The following is an 8150-nucleotide window of genomic DNA, read 5'->3' on the forward strand; positions in this document are numbered from 1 at the left end:
AACTCACTCATCAATTTTTCAAATCACTCATAACTCAGGGAATTTAATTATCAAAAACGAAATTATATGATTAAATATATTTTTTAGTTTTATATCTCTTTTTTTAAAATAATTATGTCTATTTGACCTGAGCTAAATAATGTACGTTTGCATAATAAATAATTCATTGATATATTATTATTTTATATCATTATACAATTAAATAAATTCCTCATAAAGTTTTTTTTTAAAAAACATTTAATTTGTGTATATATACATTTTTTTGTAATAAAAATGTTTAAAATTGTTTTATTATATTTCAGGGATAACATGCGCGTTTATAAAAATAATATATTTTTATACTAGTATAAATACTATGTTTATAAGCACACATTTTTTTATAATTTTTATATTGTAATAATAACCGATTTTGTATTTTTGATTGTATAATTATATTTTTTATAAAATTTCATTGAATAACTTTGAAATTGTGTAATAAATGTCAAGTAGCCGACACTGCTTAAAATCGAAATAATAATTAATTGGAAAGCCATAGACGTTATATTAACGTAGCGAAAACCTCAATTTAGGTGCTTTTTGAAATAAACTGGTATTTAAACTTTGGGATTTTTAATTTATATTACAGAAGGGTTTGGCTCTTTTTTGACCAAATTTTGAGGGAGGTAATATTTTTTGGTTAAAATTCTGATATCGCCGTTTTTTAAAGCTATTAAAAATTTCATTTTATCACAAAACAAACCTTTGATAGTTTACCTTGATACAATTTAAAACATGATGAAAAGAAATAGGAATGAGTCTATAATAAATAATTTATTTTATTTAATATAACTAACTTTTATCGAATAATAACAACCTATATATATATTTTTATAAACTAAAATTAGAATACAATATTAAAAAGTTAAGTTATAAAAATAAATGGAAAAAATAAAAATATAATTTGAATAAACATAATGAATGTACGTTATATAAATTAAAACATATTACTATTCAATAATCAATATTTTAATTTATTAATTCCTATAATGTAACATTCTCTCTCTTCTACAGGCCTTCTTATAATTTCATCTAAGAAGTCAGAGAGTTTGTTCAAGTGGTTTATCGTTTTGGTTGTCAATGTTGCATAAGTCACTAATCGTTGGCTTGTCCAAATCGTTGGTTTGTTCGTTTTTGCGCGTTTTTTGTTTAAATCGTGAGCTTGATATCCTTATCGTAAGTTCTCCTTATAAATCTTGACTTCATATAGCTTGCTTGTAATGCTCAGTTGTTATTATTATCATTTTTCAAAATCGTTATTATCAGTAAGTTACGAATAATAAGAAATAATAGTTCATCAAGATATAAAAATAAGTGAAGAATGATAAATCAATAAGATTGTTATATAATATTTTTAGCGTTTTAATTTTTCGCGTTTTAATGACTTATTTTATCGTGTTTTAGTGTTTAATTAATTTTTGCGTTTTAGTATTTAATTTATTTATATTTATTTTCAATCTCCGAGGTTAAAATATACAAATAAAATATTATTCACATTTCCCTCTTTAAATAACAAATTTAAATTTCACACCCTAGTTTTAATTCAAAAATTGTTATTTTTAATAAAAATTCTTCATAAGATAATTTTTAGAAAATGAACTCATCACATCATTTAAATATTTATCTAAAATGAAGATGTTACATAACCACTTGTCTTCAAAAGCTTTATTTCAAAAACATTTTTATCATATTAAGTATTACTTATAAGGGTTATTTAAATCAATCATGTGATTTAAACCTTTTAATTCATATGTTTTAATTACATTTTAATATATTTAAAACTAAAGTTTTATCTTGTTTAGGATTTTTAATTATATCTAAGAATTCATCTTTAGGTTTGGTTAATTTACAACAATTGGTCATCATTCAAGAAATCAAAATATCAATATTTCATTAAGAAATTAAGTAAATAATTTTTTTAAGGCTTTTTATGTCTTCAAATATATCCATTATGATTTTACATTTTAGTTATTTTAATGATTTATAACATGCCTTTATCCCAGCATAAAATCTAAATTTATAATAACTTTTCTTCTTACGTGGATTAGAATAATAAGTAATCATCATTGGTCTCACAATATAGAATTCATAACCTAACGTCCAACTTCCATATTGGTTCTTTCTAGGTTGTCACATTAGATTAGGTGTTGGTCATCATCTTGTAGTCCACCACCCAGAGCCAGGACACTATGAAGAAAGAAGCTTTTTGCATGAAAGAACGTGCTAAGGTTTGATTCTTGGTCATCTCAATAGATTAGGTAGTCATCTCAATAGATTAGGCATTGGTCATATCAATAGATTAGGTAGTCATCTCAATAGATTAGGCAGTCATATCAATAGATTAGGCAGTCATATCAATAGATAAGGTAGTCATCTCAATAGGTTAAGCAGTCATCTCAATAGATTAGGCATTGATCATGTCAATAGATTAGGTAGTCATCTCAATAGATTAGGCAGTCATATCAATAGATTAGGTAGTCACCTCAATAGTTAGTCATCTCAATAGGTTAGGTAGTCATCTCATTCTAGTCCACCACCCAGAGCCAGGGCACCATGAAAAGAAAGAAGGACGAGTCTATAATAAATAATTTATTTTATTTAATATAACTTGGTTTTACAGAATAATAACAACCTATATATATATTTCAATAAACTAAAATTAGAATACTGAAAAGAATAAGGACACTAACGATATGGAGCGAGGTGCGAGTCAGTAAAAATATATTTTATTAACTAACTTCTTTCTCTTTTCTTAAGGTATATATATATTTTCTATAAATATAAATTAGAATATATATAAAAACAAAAAGTAAGGTTACGAAAAATAATAAGTAATATAAGTTGAATTACAAAAATAAAAAGTTGAATTGAAAAGATAAATTTCAATTCATAAAAAGTAATACAAGTTGAATTTGAATTCCTAAACCAAATAAAAATATAATGAATGTATGCAATATAAAAATTAAAATAGTTCGTTTTTGTTTAAATCGTGAGCTTGATATCCATATCGAATGTTTTACAAATCGTGACATTGTTTGTTATTATTATCATTTTTCAAAATCGTTATTATCATCAGTAAGTTGCGAATAATAAGAAATAATAGTTCATCAAAATATAAAAATAAGTGAAGAATGATAAATCAATAAGATTGTTATATTTTTAGCGTTTTAACTTTTCGCGTTTTAATGACTTTTATTTTTTCGCGTTTTAGTGTTTAATTAATATTTGCGTTTTAGTATTTAATTTATTTATATTTATTTTCAATCTCCGAGGTTAAAGTATGCAAATAAAATATTATTCACATTTCCCTCTCTTTAAATAAAAAATTTAAATTTCACACCTTAGTTTTAATTCAAAAAGTGTTATTTTTAATAAAAATTCTTCATAAGATAATTTTTAGAAAATGATCTCATCACATCATTTAAATATTTTTCTAATCTTCAAAAGCTTTATTTCAAAAACATTTTTATCATATTAAGCATTACTTATAAGGGTTATTTAAATCAATCCCTTTTAATTCATATGTTTTAATTACATTTTAATATATTTAAAATTAAAGTTTTATCTTCTTGTTTAGGATTTTTAATGGTTTATATTAAATTATATCTAAGAATTCATCTTTAGGATTAGTTGTTAATTTACGACAATTGGTCATAATTCAAGAAATCAAAAAATATCAATAAGAATTTAAGTAAATAATTTTTTAAAGGCTTTTTGTGTGGTCTATATCCATTATGATTTTACATTTTAGTATCAATATTTCACTAAGAAATTATAAATAATTTTTTTAAGGCTTTTTATGTCTTCAAATATATCCATTATGATTTTACATTTTAGTTATTTTAATGATTTATAACATGCCTTTATCCTGGCATAAAATCTTAATTTTTAATAACTTTTCTTCTTACGTGGATTAGAATAATAAGTAATCATCATTGGTCTCACAAAATAGAATTCATAACCTATCGTTCAACTTCCATATCAGTTCTTTCTAGGTTGTCACATTAGGTTAGGTGCTGGTTATCATATTCCAGTCCAACATCCAGAGCCAGGACACCATGAAGAAAGAAGCTTTTGCATGAAAGAACGTGCTAAGGTTTGATTCTTGGTCATCTCCATAAATTAGATAGTCATCTCAGTAGATTAGGCATTGGTCATACCAATAGATTAGGCAGTCACAATAGATAAGGTAGTCATAATAGGTAGTCATCTCCATAGGTTAAGCAGTCTCCATAGGTTAGATAGTCATCTCAGTAGATTAGGTAGTCATCTTTTTCTAGTCCACCAGAGCCAGGGCACCATGAAAAGAATAAAGACACTAACGATATGGTGCGAGGTGCGAGTCAGTAAAAATATATTTTATTAACTAACTTCTTTCTCTTTTCTTAAGGTATATATATATTTTCTATAAATATAAATTAGAATATATATAAAAACAAAAAGTAAGGTTACGAAAAATAATAAGTAATATAAGTTGAATTACAAAAATAAAAAGTTGAATTGAAAAGATAAATTTGAATTCATAAAAAGTAATACAAGTTGAATTTACGTGATACGTAATATATAGCGCTTTTGCCCTCTAGTGTTGAAGATTCAACAGAGCTATGCTAGGTTTTCCTCATTTCCATCTAATTGGAACAATTTAATTTGGGTATAAAAGTAAAAATATGAGGAGCCCTCCACACGTTTGTGGACAAGCCGCACGTACTTGTAGGCACAACATTTCGAAAAATGTTGCTTAAACCTCTATAGGCTTTAATTTAAAAGGCGTGGGACAAAGAAAAGCCTATACCCAAAAACTACAGTATAATTTAATTACTTTAAAGGTGGGTGATGGCTGATTTTAAGCTTAATTTCTTTAGTGTAACTTATAATTACTATCAATATTGAGATATAATGTTCATAGAATCTGTAAATAAATATGATTAAAATAAAATAGTATTTACCGTTCTATCACTTCAAATTTTCCACCGGATGAAACCGCACCAATTTAATTCCTAAACCAAATAAAAATATAATGAATGTATGCAATATAAAAATTAAAATACTATTCAATAACCAATATTTTAATTTAATTCCTATAATATAACAAATACAATATTAAAAAGGTTAAGTTATAAAAATAAAAGGTAAAACTAAATTTAAAAATATAATTTGAATAAACATAATGAATGTACGTCATATAAATTAAAACATATTACTATTCAATAACCAATATTTTAATTTATTAATTCCTATAATGTTACACATGACTAATATAAAAACTATTAAGAATGTTATAAAACATATATGAAGAGGGCGGGAAGAGAGCCTTGTTGAGATCCTATGTAACTAAGATACATGCCTCACGGCAATTTGAGTTGATTGTAACCTTTTGAAGAAGGATCTATGATCCTTATTAAGTTAAAATTTTTTACCTATAATCTTAAAAAAATGAGAGCCTAGGGACCCATTGGTAGATATAACTAATGAGATAAAGTAAAAATCTGAAAATTCACCGTACTTTTTAATTTTTGACTTATCTGCTGTAATAATCTGTCAATTTCCAAATAAGATGTTTTCATCTAATCTAAGGAGTGTTTGTGAGCTCATCTGGTCTTTTCCCATTAGACAAAGGATAAGTAAATGGGTTTAAGGAGATTTGGGTAGTGGGCCACATCTATTTTTTGAGATTAAAGAGTTCATAGCTCGGTTACCACAGAACCTTTCTTTCGAATATAAACAGGTTGGACCATACTGGCCTTAAGATCGGAAACTTTCCGAACCATTCACATTTATTGTGTAGGTAAAATCGCAGCCTAGTCTGTTCTATTGCCACCCTCTTATAAGCGGAGAGGGGGGGGGGTATAGGAGCATTTTTCTTCAAAATTTTTTGTAAGGGGGTAGAATATATTTGTTTGGGGGATTTATCTTTTAAATTTTTATATGGAAAGTTCAGGAGGTTCGAGCCCCTGCGCTCCTTCCTTATGCACTCATTGTAGGATTTTAAAATTTAATTCAATTTCTAAATTCACAATTTTTTGATAGTTAGTAGTTCCTTTTTAAAATATATGAATGGAGTAGCATTATAATTAATAATGTAAGAATATCTTTGCAGAAGGCGGCGAAAAATGTTTAGTTGGTTAGGTATAAGTTTTGATGGAGTTTGTTTCCAGTGGATATCATGTCATGTAGACGCTATTGTCAGCTTCTTTTCGGATAGCAAAAGACCAAGATTGGTACTTGGAACTGCTTCAAACTCATGACACGAGTTTTGACCTAAGTATTTGAGGATTAATGTATCTTCTATGGAGGTTCTCATCAATTTCGTAGAGTTAGTCAGAAAAAGGTTAAGAAAGTCATTTTTGCCGAGGACTGAGAAAGAGACAAAAGGCATAAAAAAAATTTCCATAAGTCACAGGTCAAGTAGACTATTTCTACCTCCCACAAACTTACGTATAACTTCGCATTGAAGACGGGAAAAGGAAAGTCTGACAGAAACTAAAATAAATAGGAGAAACTCCAAACCACCTTGTTTTGTTGGACTCGGAAAAATGAATGTTTAAGATAGCTTCATAGACGTTTTTAACTTTCAAGTTGCGAAAATAAAGGAAAAATGAAGATGAGGCCTTAAAAATATGTAAAATTTTAAGAGGCCATAGCGAATTCCTTTTTTAATATTGAGATTGATTTTATTCACAAACCCAAGTTGTATAAAAAAAAATTAATTCGTTCCTTCGTGGAATATATTAATTGGCATTATTTATTCATTTAATACTAATCTCAAAGAGTTTGTATTTGTAATAGTACTCATACACTTCCCATAACTCTTTTCCTGGAAATGCTAATAAAATTTATTTTTCCATTTGGTACTATCAATTGCAAACTTCTCCAATACTTGATAGTACCCAAAAAATTTAACATTTACATTTATTAGCGTTATTAGCACAACTTTGCATTAAGATAATTTTATAGCCAAATAAAATATACAAACACTCTTATTTTAAATTATTAAAAGGAACGAGTCACGCTGTGCTCTATAAAGCGTCATAACCCCTAAAATATTTTAATTTATAAGGAGAAGGGGAGCCGATCCCTGACTCATGGGCTGGGTTATAGAGTAAGGAATAAGTAAAAAAAAACTGTTTTAATTGAAATTTGGGATTGATGATATAACAATAATATTAAAGAAAATACTATTAACATATTAATTTTTTTGTATAATATTACATGATTATTTAACACAATAATAAATGAATTTTTTAAAAGTCATTATACTCTAGGTGGAAGAAAACAAAAGAAAGATCAAATTAGATTCATATGAACCCCAAATTAAATATACTATATCTCAGAATCAAAAGCTTATATAAATTAAATAAACTGGAGATTCTGCTCATAGGTGGAAGTAAGTTTTGGACTTCTATTTGCTAAATCTCAAGGTTTACATTATATTACTTTAAATCTTATTCGGACCCAATTTAAAAATAGACCCAAATCGGGTCATTTAACATCACTCCTCTTAGGTTACTTCTTAAATCATGTCAGCTTTTACTGTCTTCCAAATTCTGCAATTGATTCAGTGTGAAGATTTATTTCATTAGCATGTTTTTAGATTCCTCTATCTATTTTTATCTTATCATTAAAGGCCTCATATTTTTAATAACCCTAGCTGTTGGTGTGGTCCATTTTTGCTCGAATTGTACTTAAGGGCTTTAGTAGTGTTGTTAGCGCGGGTCGATTTTAAAAACAGCCCAATTAAGATTAAAAGCAAAGTAATATGTAAGCATAAATATTTTGCACATAGGAAATGCTTGTTATCTATTTGTCAAATCTCATTGCTTACATATATTATTTTAGCTAAAATCTTATTCGAGCCGTTTTGAAAAATCGATCCAAATCGTGCTTTTAGCAAACTAGGCTTCAACAAGAGCGTGAAGCCTGATAGTTCCTAATAAGTATTAGATTAATTCTTCAAATTCTGGAGCTCTTCATATGCCCCAAGAATAAATCGTTATCGTTATCGTTAAGGCCCAAGGCGCTAATATCCTTTATAATTTATGATACTTCAGAGAATGTTTATATAGATCGAAGGTTTCATTGATTCTAAAAAATTTTAAATATTTTATCTATCCCTG

This window comes from Gordionus sp. m RMFG-2023, chromosome 1 (assembly GCF_954871325.1).
Source record: "Gordionus sp. m RMFG-2023 chromosome 1, tfGorSpeb1-WG-v2, whole genome shotgun sequence".
NCBI classification, from domain to species: domain Eukaryota; kingdom Metazoa; phylum Nematomorpha; class Gordioida; order Chordodea; family Parachordodidae; genus Gordionus; species Gordionus sp. m RMFG-2023.